A 19,985-nucleotide genomic window follows, 5' to 3' on the forward strand; every position below is an offset into this window, starting at 1 on the left:
TTCAACAATTAACCTCGTTCTCCGCAGACATTTTCTACTTTCAAAGTCTGAAATAATTGATCTTTGAAGTATAAACAAAGACTTGCCAGGGAATTTTTAAGTTCCATGATACTTTCAAGTATTCTCAATACAAATGAGTAAAATCTATAAGTGATCAACTTCCATTCCAAAAACATATGGGGGCCAAGGAACTATAAAATCTTTTAAGAGGTAAAAATTTATATTTTTTTTACAAAATTAATTACTGGCAAATGACTTGCAAGGAAAATAACCAGAAAAATATACTGTAAAAATATATAATTCCAGAGTTTTCGTAATCGAGTATCATTAACCATTAAATTCCTTATCAGATTACTACACTTTTTAAAACAGAAAAACTAAAGCAAAACAAAATAACTGTGCTATCAGATAAGCCTGCACCAAACAAAAGCCAAGGACTATCTAGAATAGCAAGATGTGGTTTCTTTGTAAGCCACATGCTTTCATAAATATCTCTCACCATTAATCTTCTCTAAGGGCTTTAAGTTTACACAAGATAATATATAAAAGCTAATGGGAAAGAAAGATAACTTCTGTTGTAAATGGGCAGGTCTTGGAAGAGGTAAAGTATTTTTGTTACAATTAAAATTGGAGTTTAGAGACCAGTAAGAAATAGAGGCTGCAGCATGGATGAAATGGGGAGCGACTGCAAGACAACAGGTAGGTAAAAATGTCAATTAATATAGTCCAAAGATTTATTATTGTTACATGAAGTTTGTAATACTCTACGCTACTCTAGGCTGCAGAAACATTGTTGCTAACAAAGTAAATGGCAGGCTTTGATAAGATGTGTCCTTTGAATGTTAAAGAGTCCAGACTGGATTATGATCAGAAGATCATGATACAAACAAGGAATTGGCAGCGAGATGTGGTCTCCAGAAGCCGAGAACTTTAAAATTAAAATGGTTTGGACATGTGATTTGATGTGATAAGGGAAAATTAGTCAATACTGTAAAGGCTGTGTTAGTGGTCTGACAAAGATGTGTAATGAGGCACTAGAAATCATGTAAAAATAGGATAAGTGAAGACTAACCTTGATGAGAGTTGAGCAAGACTAAAACAGGATAGTAAATAATGGAAATAACTCATTTTATATCCAGGCCTAATCAAGTAAGGGAAAAGGTTGACATAAGACTATTGATGATGACAATAGAATACAGTCAGCCCTCAATATTCGTGGGTTCTGTCTTCGCGGATTTGGTCATTCGGGTAATAAAGAACCGCATAATCTATTAAACAAAAAATCACGTATTCACAGTTTTCGTTCTGTTTCTCTCTCCACAGAATAACACATCTCTTACTGACTTGTCTTCAGTCTCGCATCATCTCTCCTCGCGTATGTATCTCCCGCTTCAATCCTCTTGGCACAGAATCACCTTGTGATGTCTGTACATATTCAGTGTGTTTATAGTGATTTTACTATAAAATTATCCCATGAGCCAACCACTTGATGGCTCAAGAGTTGCATTCTGCTTCAGACTTACTACATAGAAATTTGTACGTAAAAGGTTAGTGGTGATGTACTGAAACTATTTATTTTCATTTTTAGTGTGTTAGCATATTCATTGTGTATTAATGTTATTGTTATATTACCTACTGTACAGTACTGTAGACAAAATATCAGTAGTAATGTAGATATGAGTTACATGTACGGTGAGTGTAAACAGAGCAGAAAACAGCAACCACTTATGAGTGTTACCTTAGCTAATTAAGCTGTAATGCAGTAGTAGCACTGTAAATACATTACAGTAATATACACCCCAGTATCAGAGAGTGTTGTTAGATTGGAACAAGTGATTTGTTGTTACTGTTTATTACATGCATGAATAAGTGTGGCTATGACTCGTATTATGTGTACCATAGTCTATTGAGTAAGTAGTACACGTGTGTATATACACTTACTGAAATGTGTTAATTTATGAACATAATACTTATACTGTAAAAGTAACCAAGTTAAACATTAAGCAGTACAGTGGGTTACTTATTGTGTTAGTCAACCACTCGTAGGCAATGGGCAGTGAGTTAGTAGGTTAGGGGTTACCCACTCTTAGGGCAGCAAGTATTGGCGGAATCTCTCTTTTCCCCTGTTTCTGTTACCTAACCCCTAACGAATAAGGAGGCCTAACTATACTGTATATAAGAATAGAAACATGAAATGTAAGGAAAGTAAAAACAATGAGGGAATAAGGAAACAATTCTTTATAGTACAGTATATAATTTTTTATGTTAATTCAAGTCCATAATCCTAAGGAGATGAGTAAAAGCAGTTGCATTAAAACCCTGGCTTTAGGACCAAGTACTAATTTACATATATCTAATCATGTGAACTGTCACTACAACATGCAGCTACACTAGCTCATCAACTTATAACAAGAAATTATGGCAGAGGAACAAAATAAAAGCGGATGACAAACTTGATTCACATACCAAGACACTTGGTGCATGGTTATATAAATCAATGGCTTATCCCTCATTGTCCCCACTTTCACAATTGGCATTATGTCCATATCAGGCAGGAAACACTGTACTTGAATACCATGATTTTTACTGAAGAAATCAAATTAATAAATACTGTATATAAATGCTGTCAATGCAGTACACTGCAGGCGATATCAAGGGGTCTTTATGGCGTTTCCTGGCCATAGCTGCATCCACTTAATTTATTTTTTATAATATTGCTATTCAACTTATTGACTTCTACTTTTTAGTGCAACTGTGGGATTCCCCATTTGGGTCTCAGCCACAAATGGCCTCCCAGACCCAACACTGAGTCGTGGCCTAAATTCCATAAACAAAGGCAAGCATAAATAATGAAATCAAATAATCCAATTGTACCTGAAAGGAAATGGTGCTAGGTATCACAAACTACAAATTAAACAATAACTATGTGATACTAGAGATAATAACACTAGGAAAAATATTTCAATAAAATTCATGATTTCAATACTTACCTTAAAGTAAAACCTCCTTAGAAACTAATTCCTAACCTCTGATTTGATGATCCGCAGTTGAACTATTGATACCATTATGAAAAATATATAAAAAAAAGAAATTCACTCAACTGCAGCTGCTAAAATGGAAACACTGGGCAAAATGTTTTAAACTGTGTACCATTACATCACTATTCAGTTGAGTAGGTTGCTGTAAAGCTATTTCAAGTAAAAGAAATGTTGCCTAAAAGGTTTCTCCTTTTCTTCCCTCTTTTCTATTTCCTCTTTATTTGTTATTCATGTATTTTTACTCTTCATTTCAGTCTACATTATTCCTTAGACCCTTTCTTATTCCTTATTCCCTTTCATTCAGTATTACCAATGATATTCTATCTCTAATAATTTTATATAAATGAATTAACTGCATAAATTTCTTCCTCAGTCTTTTACCAAGTATAAAACCAGTTTCATGAATCAGCGCATGTTGCCCTTAGTTATTTTTTACCTATCCCTCCTCTCTTCTACTGACTAAGTGACATACAAATGAGATGCGGTGGTTTGTTTAAGTTCTTAAACGATATAACGAGAGAACATGAAATGTGTAACAATAAAAAAACTTGAATGTTCAATAAAACATTAACAGAAGAGTCACTGCATTGAGAATTTATTGTCAAATCTATAGAATACTTCAATGTTCAATAAAACATCAAGAGAAGAGACTGCATTGAGAATTCATGGTTAACTCTATAAAAAAACTTCAATGTTCAACAAAACATTAAGGGAAGTCACTGCATTGAGAATTCTCAAGCTACTTGGTTGTTTATGAAAATCTTTATATAAATGCTCCATTTTGGACTAAGTCTTTTCAACATCAGGAAGACATCCATCAGTTCCAACACATTTATGTGAAATGCCGTAAACTGACAGGACCATGTCCTGAACAAAAAGGTCTACTTTGAATGACCTTCCTCTCCTGATCAGGATGCATCTGTATGAAGGATCATAAAAATTTGGGGGGTTAATAGGACCAACATGGAAAAGGCATTTGATGTTCATGGCATGAGAATATTTTGGCAACAACTTTGCAACTGATGCTGAAGGTCTCAAAACCCCTTCTGAGCAGCTCTTCTCCACACCCAATAGAGGTCTTTCAACCTGGTCTTTAATGCTGTATCGACAAAGGCGGCCCCGAATCTTCTCTAGTTGCCGTCTGGTCGAAAAGTGGTTTGAAAGATAGAATCTGACCTTGCTTAGAATTTTTGGTAGGATGCTTTTGTTTGGCTTAGAGTGACTTTTACAATATTCCATTGAAGACCTAGCCACTGAAATATCCTACTAGGAATTAGTCTTGATTTTGCAAAGTTGATCTGGAAACCTAGATTGTGAAGAACCTATAAGACTGATTTGTGTATTTGAGGTATAATTCTTTCATGTCTGCTCAAATCAGCCATCGTCTAAATAAGCTATGACCAGAACTCCCCACAGCTGTAGGAGTTTGATAACTGACTTGCTGGTTTTGTGAACACACTTGTAATGTAGGAGATAAATCATGCAGATGATACATGCATCAAATTAAGCGCACTTGTTCTCCAAGTCATACTAATCAAATCTGGCTGATTAACAAATTAAAAATCCAAGATGGCCGCCAAATTAGAAGGACGAAATTGAAGTTTTGCTTAGAAGTATTTGTAGGTGTTTAGTTGAAAGATCTAGATATGGATTACTATGTTTTCAAGGTTACTAAAGGAGATTTTAACTTTTATAATGTAAACTGATACAGATGTTTCAAGATTTTACCATTCGTAAAGCATAACAGATTTTTCTCGCTAATTTTCTCACAACAGATCTGTGGTAAACTGCATTGGGTTGCAGGCTGAACTAGATGAGGGTAGCACACAGAAGGTCTCTGCATGTGACAGAGTAAGTCTAGCTCCCAGTGTTCAAGTGAATGAAGTTGAAGTTCTTGAAGGAGTGATTGTTGGGCACTAACATGACAAATTCGTAGATAATTTGTATTTTTACTAACTATACAAACCTTAGGTATTTAATAGGGGTACTACTTTCGGCGTAGCTGAAATGACGAGCCATTAAAATTTAACGAGGGTTTACTACCCACACCGCTAGTTAGCGGGGGTAGGGGAGGGTAGCTTGCTACCCCCCCCCCCCCCACACACCTGTGCTTGAACTCACTTTGCTTAGAGGTAGGACTTCAAGGGGGATAGGGCTGGCAGGCAAGTTTGATTAAACAGCTAAGGTTTGTATAGTTAGGAAAAATACAAATTATCTACGAATTTGTCATTTGTTCCGTAACTGGAATACAAACCACGCTATTTAATAGGGGTGACTCACCCATTAGGAAGGGTGGACGTCCCAGCCAGTTCTGGCTTTTTGGCTTTGCCCGGGGGCTCGTTATTTGAGTGTGTAAGCACCCAAGAAATAAGGAGCCCCTGCACCTCGCTAGAACCTTGCTACGCAAGGTCTGCGGCCTACACAAGCTGAGCTGAGTGTGAAGGTATGAAGAAGTGTGACTCGTCCTAGGAAGTTGTTCTGAAGTTCTTTAGATGGAAACTTGTAGACTAGGACTTTCCCAATACCACCTCGTCAGGGTATGGGGACGTAACAGTATTAACTTAATACTAGGAACACAAGGGAGCATGGTTTACCTGCAGTGGTTTGAGGTCAGCTATGCAGAGAACCCAGGATGCTGCTTTCCCCAAGAGAGGGGATGATAAAGAAAAGAATAAGGGCCAGTCAAACCTTTTCATTCATGCAGACTACAAACTGGGTAACAATGTCCTCAACCTTCTGCTATTTGTCCAATAAGGAGCTTGAGGTTTTAAACCAGCTGTGGTACAGCCACCACAGGGCCGATAGAGAACGTATCGAGCCTCCTGTGGGTCAAATCTTGCAGGTAGTGGGCTGTGAACGTTGTTTGATGCTTTCACACCCCCGCTTGAAGAACCTGCTTCACAGAGAAATTTCTTTTGAAGGCCAGGGACCTAGCTATGCCCCTGACATCATGTGCTCTAAGGTGACGTGACGGAGAAGGATCTGGATTCAAGGACAGATCAATGACCCAACGAATCCATGCAGAGATGGTGTTCTTGGTGACCCTCCTCTTAGTCCTTCCTGTGCTGACGAATAGTGCTGGCACATGAGGACGGACTGCAGCTGTTCTTTTGAGGTATAGCCTCAAACTCCTTACTGGGCATAGTAAGAGATGGTCTGGGTCATCTGTTACGGAAAGGAGACTAAAAATCTGGAAGGAGTCGAATCGAGGATCTGCCACTCCAGGATTCTGAGTCTTAGCAATAAACTCAGGGACGAAGCTGAACGTTACATCCCCCCATCCCCTTGAATGGGCGATGTCATTCGAGAGACCATGAAGTTCGCTGACTCGCTTGGCCGAGGCCAAAGCTAGCAGGAACACCGTCTTCCAGGTTAGGTGGCGATCTGATGCCTGGCGTAATGGTTCATAGGGAGGTCTCTTAAGAGACCTGAGAACTCGAACCACATTCCATGGGGGAGGTCTCACTTCTGACTGAGGGCAGGTAAGTTCATAACTAAGTATGAGTAGAGAAAGTTCTAGCGATGAAGAAATGTCCATTCCTTTCAGCCGGAAGGCTAGACTTTCACTGCCGAGACTGAAAGGCGCATTTCTACCCGCAAATACACGAGGAACTCCGCTATTGTTGGAATAGTGGCATCGAGTGGAGAAATACCCTTTCCACGACACCAACCACAGAAGACTTTCCACTTTGCCTGGTAGACTGCTGCAGATGACTTTCACAGGTGTCCAGACATCCTGACAGAAACTTGCTGTGAAAATCCTCTCTCAGAGAGGAGATGCTGGATAGTCTCCAGGCGTGAAGTCCTAGTGAAGCTACGGCTTTGTGGAAGATGTTGGCATTTGGTTGTTTGAGAAGATTGTGTCGTGGAGGGAATTCTCTTGGTAGCTCCGGTAGGAGTTGCAGAAGGTCCGGGAACCATTCCGCGTGATGCCATAGCGGAGCTATGAGGGTCATTGAAAGATTGACCGATGTTCTGGTCTTGTTGAGCACCCTCCTCATCAGACAGAACGGGGGAAAGGCGTAAATGTCGATATTGTCCCACCGTTGTTGAAAACCATCTTGCCAGAGAGCCTTGGGGTCTGGGGTCTGGGACTGGGGAGCAGTACAGCGGGAGCCTGAAGTTCAGGGCCGTTGCGAAAAGATCCACAGTCGGAAAACCCCACAAAGTCAGGACTTTGTTGGCTACTAGATGATCCAAAGACCACTCGGTACTCACTATCTGAGACGCTCTGCTCAGATTGTCGGCGAGCACATTCCTCTTGCCCGGAATGGAGTATGCCGATAGTGGTATCGAGTGGATTTCGACCCATCTCAGTATCTCTACTGCTAGATGGGATAGCTGCTGCGAAAAAGTACCTCCTTATTTATTGATGTAAGCCACTACTGTGGTGTTGTCGCTCATCACCACCACAGAGTGACCCGCAAGGTATTGTTGGAACTGTTGAAGGACCAGAAAGATGGCCGTCATCTCTCGGAAATTTATATGGAGATACTTTTCTGACTCTGACCACAGGCCTGAGGTCGTGTGGTGCAGCACGTGGGCCCCCCACCCTTTCTTTGAAGCGTCCGAAAACAGCATCAAATCCGGGGGAGGACGAGAAGATCCACTCCTTTTCGTAGGTTCTCGTCTAACACCCACCACTGGAGGTCCGTCAGTTCCGCAGATCCCATAGGGATCAGGACGTCCGGGGAATCGTAACCTTGATTCCACCGGGACTCGAGTCGCCACTGGAGGGATCTCAACCTGAGGCGACCGTTGGGAACTAGACGAGCCAACGATGAAAGGTGACCGAGGAGACGCATCCACGATTGGGCTGGAAGTTCCTCTCGTCTGAGAAAAGGACTTGCGACCTTTCTCAGTCTTGCTATCCTGTCGTCTGATAGGAAGGCTTTGTGGAGATTGGCGTCTATAACCATGCCTAGATATACTGTACAGTAAACCCTTGTTTATCACAGTAGATAGGTTCCATACCCGGCCGCGATAACTGAAAATCCGCGAAGTAGGGACACCATATTTACGTATTTATTTAACATGTATATTCAGACTTTTAAAACCTTCCCTTTACATAGTACTGTTAACAAACTACCCTTTAATGTACAGAACACTTAATGCATGTACTACAGTACCCTAAACTAAAACAGGCACAAATATTAAAGGCGATTTTATATCATGCGTTTCCTAACCACGCCAAAAAGCACGATAAAAAATGACGACCAATGTTTTGTTTACGTTTATCTCTGATCATAATGAAGAAACAGACGCATTTACTCATCTGTGTATAGGTTAGTTTTTGCATCGACAGCAATCTTACCAAGTATTGATTATATGTTGATTTTGTTATTACCAATAATTTACTTAATTTTTCTTAGGACTTCCAAATAAATTAAATGAATGCCATTTATATAATGTTTTTCTTTATGACACCGCTTGAAATGGAAACCTTCCATTCGTTTACTGTACGCTCCATCTTCGATCGTAATAAGAAACAAACGAAGGCATTAAACGCGCATGATGAAAGTGATAAATAATGATATTAAAAGCTTTTACTAAATATGTTATTACAAATATTATTTACCGTATCTATATAAAATCCTACATACGTAGCAAAGCAGGAAAACAATTTTTTTTCTTTTTTTGGCGTTTAATCAACAATAACAAACTGCCGCTAATGACCGAATGATAATTTACGATAATTCTAAACTGTTACTAAAGATGATTGTCCATTCCATATCCAAAATACTTTTCCTAACTTCAGTTATAAGTCAACTTGTACCTCCCTCAATTATGAAACCATCTAAAAAAAAAAAAGTAAGAGAAGAAGCAAGTACTAGGCCGATTTTTAAAGTTGTCGAACAATTAAGTTACTGCTATAACGTTCGATGTGACATAGTGCGAGATTGGAGAAAGTAAGGAAAATTGAATCATGATTGATTTTCAATATAAATAAAACTTTGCGAAGCAACGAAGATTTCATTTGTTAGTGAGATAGAGGTAAGGAATGAGAGGTAGTGAAAAGTAGCCCACAGAGAGAGAGAGAGAGAGAGAGAGAGAGAGAGAGAGAGAGAGAGAGAGAGAGAGAGAGAGAGAGAGAGAGAGAGAGAGAGAGAGAGAGAGAGAGAGAGAGTTGTTTTAAATGTAATAAACAAAAAAATATGATAAGTTATAATACATTGGTGTTTGATGTAATATCAACTGTATAGATGGTTTGAATAAGTTAAGAAATGGTATAAACAATACTTCGTACGCGCATTCTTGAGACCGGCAGCTAGACGTCAGCTGATCTGATCACAGCCAAAAGTAAAACAAAAAGAAGTCAACAATACTGTACTCGATTTTTAAAACACACCCGAAATTTAAAAACAAAAGTACACGTTTTCTTAATGAGCAATTAACTATTTAAAGAGAAGAAATTTTCTAGAATAAAATGATGTTTCCCCCAAAAATAGTGGTTTGCTGATGAAATCGGATGCCGTATTTAATGAAAAAAGTCCGCGAAGTCGTGAATCCGCGATGGTCAAACCGCGAAGTAGCGAGGGCTCACTGTACCAGTCTTTGAGTGGGAAGCAACGAGGACTTCGAGATTTACCAAGATCCCCAGATCCTGGTAAAGTCTCAGAAGTTTGTCCCGGTGTTGAAGAAGGGGTGACACCGAGTCTGCTAGGATTAACCAGTCGTCCAGATAACGGAGGAGATGGATGCCAATCCTGTGTGCCCATGAATATATTAGGGTGAACACTCTGGTGAAAACCTGTGGTGCTGTGGAGAGACCGAAGCACAGCACCTTGAACTGGTACTTTTTGTTGTCTAGGCTGAATCTTAAGTACTTCCTTGAAGACGGATGGACTGGGATCTGGAAGTACTGTACGTGTCCTTCAGATCCAGTGTACACATGAAGTCTTGCGGTCTCACTGCTAGTCTGCCCGTGTCTGCCGTCTCCATGCTGAACGGAGTTTGTTTGACAAACTGGTTCAGAGCTGAGAGGTCGATGACTGGTCTCCAGCCTCCAGACGCCTTCTTTACAAGAAAGAGTCGACTGAAGAAGCCTGGAGACCCGTCGAGGACCTCTTGGAGAGCACCCTTCTTTAACAGGGTTTGGACTTCTGCCCGAAGGTCCTGCCCCCTTGCCGATCCCATGGCAAGGGAGCTCAATGACACTGGATTCGTCGTCAGGGGAGGTAGAGATGTTGTGAACGGGACGCGATATCCCTGACTGATTACGGAATTCGTCCAGGAATCGGCCCCGAGTTGCTGTCACCTGTCTGAGCAACTTTGTAGGCATCCCCCCACTGGTGGACATGCAGGGGGACTGCCAATCATAGCGTTTGCGGCCTCGGCTGCTCCCTCTAGGATTCTTACCTCCCCTGGAGAACTTTTTGCCTTTCCTATCCTTGACAGGAAAGGGTTTAGACACCACTGTCTTCACTGCTGTCACTGATTTTGTGGTCTTGGTTGGACGGGACTGCTGGGGGTGCTGGAAGCTTATAGGGCTTGGATGTCAAAGCCCTATGAAGGAGGGAGTCTTGGTGAGACTTCCTCCACCTCTTAGCGGTCTGTTCCACATCCTTAGGCTCAAACAGGATGGATCCTTCTAAAAAAGAATGTCTGAGCCTATTGATCTCGGTGCTAGGGACCTTCTGATGGAATCTCTCAGCCACCGCATCCCGACGTTTCAGGATGGTGTTTGCCCACAAGTTCGAGACTTGATGGGTCAGAAACTTGATCGTGCGGGTGCCTGAGAGTAGGAACGTCTCCATAGCTTTCCTGGTACGTTCTTTGGAGAAATCCTCATAGCGTATCAGGATACCTAAGGTCCCTATCCAGATGTCCAGCCACGAAGGAATCGCGCACCAGCAGGGCGCACGGGAGACTGTAGGCACACAGGCGACCGCGCGGGAGACTGATGGCGCGCACACGCGGGAGACTGATGGCGCGCACGCGCGGGAGAATATTCGCGTGCGCTTGGGCGCACAGGATCAAGGCGTTGAATGCGCGGGAGCGAGTTTGAAGAAGCCGTAGGGCGAGCGCGCGCAGGAGAGATACCCCTGGCGCGCAGGCATGCAGTTGAAGCCTGTGCTGCTCGTGTGCGCGTGTCAAAATGGTGGCACACAACTGCAGGAGAGGATGGGCGAGTGCGCGCTTATCCTCGTGGATGCGTGCAGGTGACTGCGCGTCGGCGCGATGGCGAGCGTCGGCGCGCTGGAGAAAGCTGGCGCGTAGGCGAGTGATGGCGCGTGGGATAAGTCAAGATAGACTTCCCAACAGCGCCCAGATCAGAAGATCGTGGGCGTGCAGGAGAGATGACTGCTGGGCGTGGGCGCTGGCACGCAGGCGAGCACTGGCGCGCAGGAGATCACTGGCGCGTAGGAGAGCGCTGGTGTACGGGAGAGCGCTTGCGCACAGGAAAGCGCTGGCACGCAGGAGAGTGCTGGCGCGCCGGAGGTTGATGGCGCGCAGGTGAGGGTTGGTGCGCAGCTGGGCGTGGGCGCGCTTGCTCAGGAAAAGCCTGGCTCGCAGGAGAACGCGGGGTGCGTATGCTCAGCAAAGCGCGTGAGGGAAGTATGTGCGCGTTGGCGCATATGCCCTTGATGCCCTATATTAGGGTTAGAAGACGATGCCTGACGAGCGTGGAGGTCAGGTTTCGTTGGCGCATAGTGCGCATGTCTGTCGGGTGGAAGGTCGACGTGTCCTTTGAAAGGACGACCTTCTACCGAAGGGGATCGCGAACGATCCGCAGAGAGGTCCAGGACCAGAGCAGGAACAGTCGGTGATTGATGACGAGGCTCCTCTGCGGGGGACTGCAACGAAGATGTAGAACCAAAGAGGTGCCTCCTCACCACAAGTGAAGGAAGGCCTCTCTGGCGAAGAGGAAGGCGAGCCTTGCGACGAATACGCCCTCTGGGGGCCGTGGGATCAGCAAGCTGACCTTCTGCAGTCCTCCAAAGAGGAGTCTCTGTAAGTGAACTCCCCCGAGGGCGAGAAACACTAGCAGGAGACACTGTTGGACTTAGTTTCTCCCTCATTGGTTGAACAGGAACGGGAGAAACTAAGCCGTCGGCTACTGTAGGGTTTGAAGAGGCAGAGGAAATGGCAGATACCGTATTGGATACCTCTGACACCACAACGTCGACAATCGTCAGACGATCAACCTCTGCCGGAGGCGGCAATTGCTTGACAGCGGCACCCAATCGGATGTAGTCAAGTAAGACTTCCTTGGAGGGCGAACCCTCGAGCCCCAAGGAAGACCAAAGCTAAAAAAGATGGATTAGTGATACATCCTCCTCCGGGGGGAGAGGTGGAGCTGCTTCGCTAGGGGAAGCAACGCCATCTCTCGAACCCCGAGCTTGGAAAACGGTACAACGGTCTACGCTACCACTCGACGGTCTCTTGAAAGAGACCTACTGAGTGGGAGCTTCGGAGGAGGTTTGAGCAACGAAAGTAGAGGCCTTGGGTTTTTCTCCTTTCAAAGAAACCTTCGAAGGAGAAATATCCCGTCTGGACTTCTTGTTCCGTCGCCGCGAAAACCTCTCCCACTGGGAGGTAGACCACTCCCTGCACTCACTACACTTATTATCGCTATCACACCGTTGACCTCTACAGTAAGGCCACAGGGTGTGAGGGTCTGTCTCAACCGCCGACATGAATGTTCCACAGGAGCGGTCGGGTAATCTAGGGCAGGTGCGCATAATAGCAGAGGCCAACTTCACACACAACTGTCAAAAAGAGAAAGCAAAAAAGCATTAACGGCTGCCAATGAGCGGCGAGGATGACAGCGAACACGTCAGACTACCATCCGAGCCGAGAGCAAAGTGAGTTCAAGCACAGGTGTGTGTGAGGGGGGGGGGGGGGTAGCAAGGTACCCTCCCCTACCCCCGCTAACTAGCGGTGTGGGTAGTAAACCCTCATTAAATTTTAATGGCTCGTCATTTCAGCTACGCCGAAAGTAATACCCCTATTAAATTGCGTGGTTTGTATTCCAGTTACGGAACAAATGTACATTGATGACATCACTTTGTGAAACTCAGCATGGAGTTCAGTGTCATAAGTAGGAAATGTATGTTGACATTATGCAGCAACAATGAACTAGTATCCCAAATGCTGCCTAACTAACCCCAAATCAGTTAGGCAGCCATACCTGAATGTATAGTTACCTGTATGGTGTACAGATCGCACGGGACTTGTGACACTAAATGACTGATAGGACTAGGTGTAGGGCACAGTGTAAGAGCAGTCGGATCCCATACAGGAAAGTGTTTATTATAAATTTACAGGGTGGCAAAAGGATAAACCCTCTGCCTTGAACATCATACTCACTGTGGATGCTAGTTTTACTGGAAGATCATGGACCAAGTGTTATCTGTCAGGAGGCCAAGAAAAAATATCTGCTAATCCTGCCAGAAGAGTCATTGATAGCTATATGAACTTGGCCAAGAATATTCCTGTTTCACTCACTCAATACATTGCCAATTAAGTTAAACCCATGCTGCAAGACTTGACATAGAGGTGGGATAGAAGAAACATTGAGACAAAAGAAAGCAATGTATCATAAGAATTGCAGGTTTCTATTTAACAACACAAAGTTGTGCAGAGCTGAAAAAAGATCAAATCTGCAACAGTGATAAGACAAGCACACCAGATCACTGCATGTAGCTTGTAAAAATGTGAAGGAGGAAATGGAGTTGACCATATTTACCCTGATCTGCTCTTTCAGAAATGGTGACTCACTTTATTGTGAATAACAATATCAATTATGAGTGATGGGTCTCAATTCACATTGGATATAATGTCAATTGATCAACAACTTCCAAATGTGGCAAGGGAGTTTCACAAAGGAAACTCTGTTGTCTAGAAGTCTAGAAGAGAATTCTCTGCCCTAACGATTGATTAAGCTCACAAGCAAAATAATGCAATGATCAAATGTGATGCAGGAAAAACTGGGTTGACAGATGATGCGTCACTGCTTCATAGGTGGATGGGCGCTGAACCTGAAGTAGCTACACATTAACTGCAGGGCAAAGTGTAATTCAAATCATTCATGGAAAGGCTAGAGGAGCCATTCCCAACCGGAGTTCCATTGAACTTTAGGATTCAGTGAACTATTGCCAGAAGTCCTGTGAGAATTCATGTTTTATTTAAACATGCTGGGAGTAGCTAAGAGAAGAAAAGTCCCTTTTTGTTTTTTGTTTTTTTATGTCGGGTACCCCCCCCCCAAAAAAAAAAATTGGGGGAAATGCCTTGGTAAATAGGAGATAGATTTTTATTCATATATAACTTTTTCTTTGTTTAAACATACTGTGAGATATCGTAGGCCTATAATCTTTCATTGTAACATATTGTGCAAAATTTTTTCTTCAATTTTACTGAAGGTAGGTATTACAAATGAAGGTGAAATAGTTTTCACAGTAGGCAAGCTAGCAATGGGGCATCAGGGCAGCATGAGTCATGAAACATAGCCGCATTGCACCATTCACTGGATCTCATAAGTGTTAAGAGATGATCAGTTGGACTTATATATTGCCAGACTAGGGTTTGAGTCCCACTCACAATAGTTAGTTCCTTTAGTAACCGTAAGCTCACCATCTTTGTGAGCCAAGGAGAGGGGGGTTTGGGGGAGCCTATAGGTCTGCCTGCTAACTTCTCAGCAGCCATTGTCTGGCCCTCCCTGGTCCTAGCTTAGATAGAGAAGGGGCTTGAGCACTGATTACATATACATATACACACACACATACATATATATATATATATATATATATATATATATATATATATATATATATATATATATATATGCGTAAAAATCACAGGAAAACGTGATGCTCAGATGCAGATGCAGAAGAACCACAGGGAAAATGAAAATACGGAATATACACTTAAGTCCTGACTAGTTTCGTGATACTTCCTCAGAGGACTGATTTATTGAGAGAGGTTTCTTACAATTTATAGGGAAAGCAAAAGTACGAACATACATATAGAGATTTAGAGAACAATGACACTCCCTTACCCGCAAACTTTTGGTATGGCTATGGGAAACCCTTTATCCCCAGTATTGAGCAATCTATATATGGAATTTTTTGAAAGCAGAATCGTAAATAACATCATACCTAATAATGTAAAATGGTTTCGATGTATTGACGACATAATATGTGTGTGGCCAGGAAATGAAAATTTAGATAACTTTTTTCTTAGATTGAATAGTTTGGTACCATCAATAAATTTCACTATGGAGCTGGAGAATAATTGTACCCTACCTTTTTTGGACTGTCGCATACATAGATGTAATAATAGTCTCAAGTTCAGTGTATATAGAAAGCCAACGAATATCTCGGCATATGTCCATTATTACTCAAACCAAGGCAACAAAGTTAAGAAATCTGTATTTACTTCTATGTTTTTAAGAGCATTCCGAGTCTGCAGCCCTGAATATATTGATGACGAAATAAATGGTATTAGAGCAATAGGTAAAAAACTAAAGTATCCTGAAATTGTGTTAGATGATGCCCTAAGAACAGCAAAAAAGAATTTTTTTCGGTAATGATAACAGAAAAAACTATAACACACAAAATTTACTTGTACTACCTTATTGTGATTCATTTAAAGAAATTCCCCAACTGTTAAAAAACTTCAATGTAAATGTAGCATTTAAGAGTAAAAATACAATAAAAACAGCCTTAATAAAGAATTCTCCTGACATTACCAAGGGATGTGTATATCGTATTCCATGCAATGCTTGTGAAAAATACTATATTGGTCAAACTGGTAAAGCCCTAGAAAAGAGAATTGAACAACATAAGAAAAGTGTCAGGTATGCTCGAGATAATAATGCACTCTTTGCCCACGTTAGAGATAAAAATCACCCTATTAATTGGTCAGGTGCAAAGAAATTGGTTCATTCAAATAACTTAGTGGAAAGAAACATCATAGAGTCCAGTTTCATAAAAGAAACCTTTGAAAACAACTTGAATATTGGTCATGGAATGTATAAACTCGATGCCTTTATATGTAAAGAGATTTGTAAGCTATATAAAAAAACATTAACCACTTAATGTAGAATTGAATGTATTGTGAATAATTAACGTCGGTGTGAAATTAATATTTAGACCTAAGCTACCATTCATTAAAGGAAACAATTATTTTATATAGTATGCATAAGTATATTGGCACTATATAGTGTTATGCTAGATATAAGTATTGATATATACATGATTATATGTTTATGATATTAATGTTGTATACATATACAGTGATACCTCGGTAGTCGAACGACTCTATACTCGAACAATTCGGAGTTCGACCAAAATTTTCGAGAAATTTTTGCTGCGGTGCTCGACCAAAAATTCGGTACTCGACCAGCCGAACACGTGACGACCGCATGGGCTTTGTGATGATCGCGCCATCTCGGCCACTCTCGCTTGTTCGGGAAGCATCAGTTCTCTCGAGAGCGTCACTCAGACAACGCGCGATCAGCATTCGTTGTGATTTAGTGATTTTCAGTGCTTTTAATTGCTTTTTTAGCTTTCATAATGAGTCCCAAGAAAGTAATGAGTGTTAAGGGGAAGGAGAAGAGGAAAACAGTGCGAACAACGATCGAGTTGAAGAAGGAAATTATAGCGAAATATGAGAATGGTGTACGAGTGTCCGATTTAGCGGTAGAATACGGAATGGCGAAGTCGACCATTTCTACGTTTTTAAAGCATAAAGAAATGATTAAGAAGGCGAATGTTGCAACGGGAGTTACGGCGGTAACTAAGCAAAGGCCACAAGTGATTGAGGAGATGGAAAAGTTGCTTTTAATATTTATTAAAGAAAAACAGTTGGCCGGGGAAAGTGTTAGTGAAGCGTTCATTTGTGAAAAAGCGTTGCATATCTATGAAGAATTAGTGAAGAAAAGTCCGAGTACCAGTGAAAGTGATTCATTTACATTTAAAGCGAGCAGGGGTTGGTTTGAAAAGTTTCGTAATAGAACAGGTATTCATCGTGTTACTAGGCATGGGGAGGCAGCTAGTTCGGATCAAATTGCAGCCGATAAATACGTGGGGGAATTCGATCGGTACATAAATGAACAAAATTTGATCGCACAACAAGTCTTTAATTGTGATGAGACTGGGTTATTTTGGAAGAAAATGCCAGCCAATACGTACATTACCAAGGACGAGACGAAGATGCCAGGTCACAAGCCAATGAAAGATAGGCTAACATTGTTGCTGTGTGCAAATGCAAGTGGCGATTGCAAGATCAAACCCTTGTTAGTGTACCACTCGGACAACCCCCGGGTGTTCAAACGAAATAATATTTGTAAAAGTGCACTACCAGTTATGTGGCGCTCGAACACTAAATCTTGGGTCACAAGACAATTCTTTACTGAGTGGATAAACGAAGTGTTTGCCCCCCAGGTTAAGGCTTACCTCATTGAAAAGAGCTTGCCAATGAAATGTCTTCTGGTTATGGACAATGCTCCTGCACATCCTCCAGGTCTCGAGGATGACTTGAAAGAAGAATACAGCTTTATCAAAATCAAATTCTTGCCCCCCAATACTACTCCCATACTCCAGCCCATGGACCAACAGGTCATTTCAAACTTCAAAAAACTCTATACCAAGGCCCTTTTCAGAAAGTGTTTTGAAGTGACCAGTGACACGAAGTTGACCCTAAAGGAATTCTGGAAGGAACACTTCAGCATCCTCAACTCTGTTAACATGATTGACCAAGCTTGGCGAGGTGTGACCTATAGGACATTGAACTCTGCCTGGCGTAAGCTGTGGCCATCATGTGTCACAGAGAGGGAGTTTGAAGGTTTCCAACCAGAGGCGGGTCCAAGCACTGCTACCCCTGTAATTTCTGATGACACTGATGTCGTTGAGGAAATTGTTGTCATGGGCAGGAGTTTGGGGCTTGAGGTCGACAAGGATGATATTGATGAGCTTGTAGAAAGCCATTCTACCGAGTTGACTGTGGAGGAATTGTTGCACCTGCAACAACAACAGCAGCAGGATCTGATTGTGGAGCAGGAATCTTCAGAAGAGGATGAGGTAAGGGAGGATGTTCCAAGTTCTCTCATCAATGAAATTTGTTCCAAGTGGGCAGATGTGCAGGCTTTTGCTGAAAAATACCACCCAGAAATTGCAGTAGCAAACCGGGCAGTGCATATGTTTAATGATAGTGTCATGTATCATTTTCGAAGAATACTGCAGAGGAGGAAGAAACAATTAACAATAGACCAGTTTTTCACAAAAGAAAAGAAAGCTGCTACATCAAAGCCTGTTTCTCCTCCAAAGAAGAGACAAAGAAGAGAAGAAACCCCTGAAATAGATCTGCCCACCCTTTCATTGGAGAGAGAAACAACTCCTGAAGGAGAACTACCCCGCCACATCATGGAAGGGGACTCTCCTTCCAAGCAGTAACCTCCCCCTTCCATCCTCTCCACATCCATCCCTGTATGCCATCGAACCGCTGCTCAAAGGTATGTTCACTACAGTACAGAAAATGGTTTAAAATTGTTTTATTTTAGTACAGTAAATGGTTTAAAATTGTTTTATAGGATTTTCTGACCAATTTCATACACATTTAGATAATTATTGTTGTTTAGGTACACGTTTTATTAATATTTTGGGCCTGTTCGAGTGCTTGGGAACGGAATAGAATATATACCATTATTTCTTATGGGGAAAAAAAATTCGGTACTCGAACAAATCGGAGGTCGAACACGGATCTCGAACGGATTATGGTCGAGTACCGAGGTATCACTGTAAATGTATATATGCATATGTATGTATGTGTATATATGTATATATGTATATATGTATGTGTATATATATGTATATATGTATGTGTATGTATATATGTATGTGTATGTATATGTATGTGTATGTATTTATGTATTTATGTATATATGTATATGTATTTGTATCTGTATGTATGTATATGTATATGTATATATATATATATATATATATATATATATATATATATATATATATATGTGTATATATGTGTATATATATATATATGTGTGTATGTATATATATATGTATATATATTTGTATGTTTGTGTATGTTTTGCTTATGTATTTATATAGATAAGGCTACCGCATTGACATATAAATAAACTGTACTGAAAGTAAAAAAAGAAGAAAACAAGAATATACCCGCCACTAGAAATGACCCTTTTTAGCAGGTGTCTAACGAGCTTGGGGACTCCTCCTACTCAACACCTGAGTCAAGCCCAGGTAGCGGGTAAGGGAGTGTCATTGTTCTCTAAATCTCTATATGTATGTTCGTACTTTTGCTTTCCCTATAAATTGTAAGAAACCTCTCTCAATAAATCAGTCCTCTGAGGAAGTATCACGAAACTAGTCAGGACTTAAGTGTATATTCCGTATTTTCATTTTCCCTGTGGTTCTTCTGCATATATATATATATATATATATATATATATATATATATATATATATATATATATATATATATATATGTATGTATGTATGTATGTATGTATGTATGTATGTATGTATGTATGTGTATGTATATATATATATATATATATATATATATATATATATATATATATATATATATATATATATATGGCACTCACAAAAAGTCTTACAGGTCAGCATGGTATAGGCGTCACTAGACTACCTCCCGATTGGTTTTTGAAGAACGATGAGGTAGAACAACTAACATGATCAGGCACGGTGACGTGGTGTTATGGGCCATTGAGTAAAGGAACTCATAGGGCAGGCAGTGTTCTTCATAGGCCCACAGTGCGTGTAGTGATGGGAACAGGTGTTCAACATGTGTACCGAACTGAGTACCCTTTTATGAGGGCATTTTCTTAGTCACGTAATTATAATTAAGGGCGCCCTTGTAAACTTAAGAGAATATAGTCTGTATAAAACTACCCCCTCGGGTATTATTTGTGCATGAAATCATCCTCCATTCGTGTTTTTC

The 19,985-nt window shown here is 41.3% G+C and overlaps 1 protein-coding gene across 2 annotated transcripts in view; it reads right to left on the reverse strand.

The window, feature by feature from the left end:
* LOC137630627 (zinc finger protein ZFP2-like) overlaps positions 1-19,985 on the reverse strand; it is a 63,497-nt gene that overhangs the window by 2,233 nt on the left and 41,279 nt on the right. The gene's annotated exons all lie outside the window — the stretch shown is intronic.

The sequence above is a fragment of the Palaemon carinicauda genome, chromosome 38 (genome assembly GCF_036898095.1).
Source record: "Palaemon carinicauda isolate YSFRI2023 chromosome 38, ASM3689809v2, whole genome shotgun sequence".
NCBI lineage: Eukaryota > Metazoa > Arthropoda > Malacostraca > Decapoda > Palaemonidae > Palaemon > Palaemon carinicauda.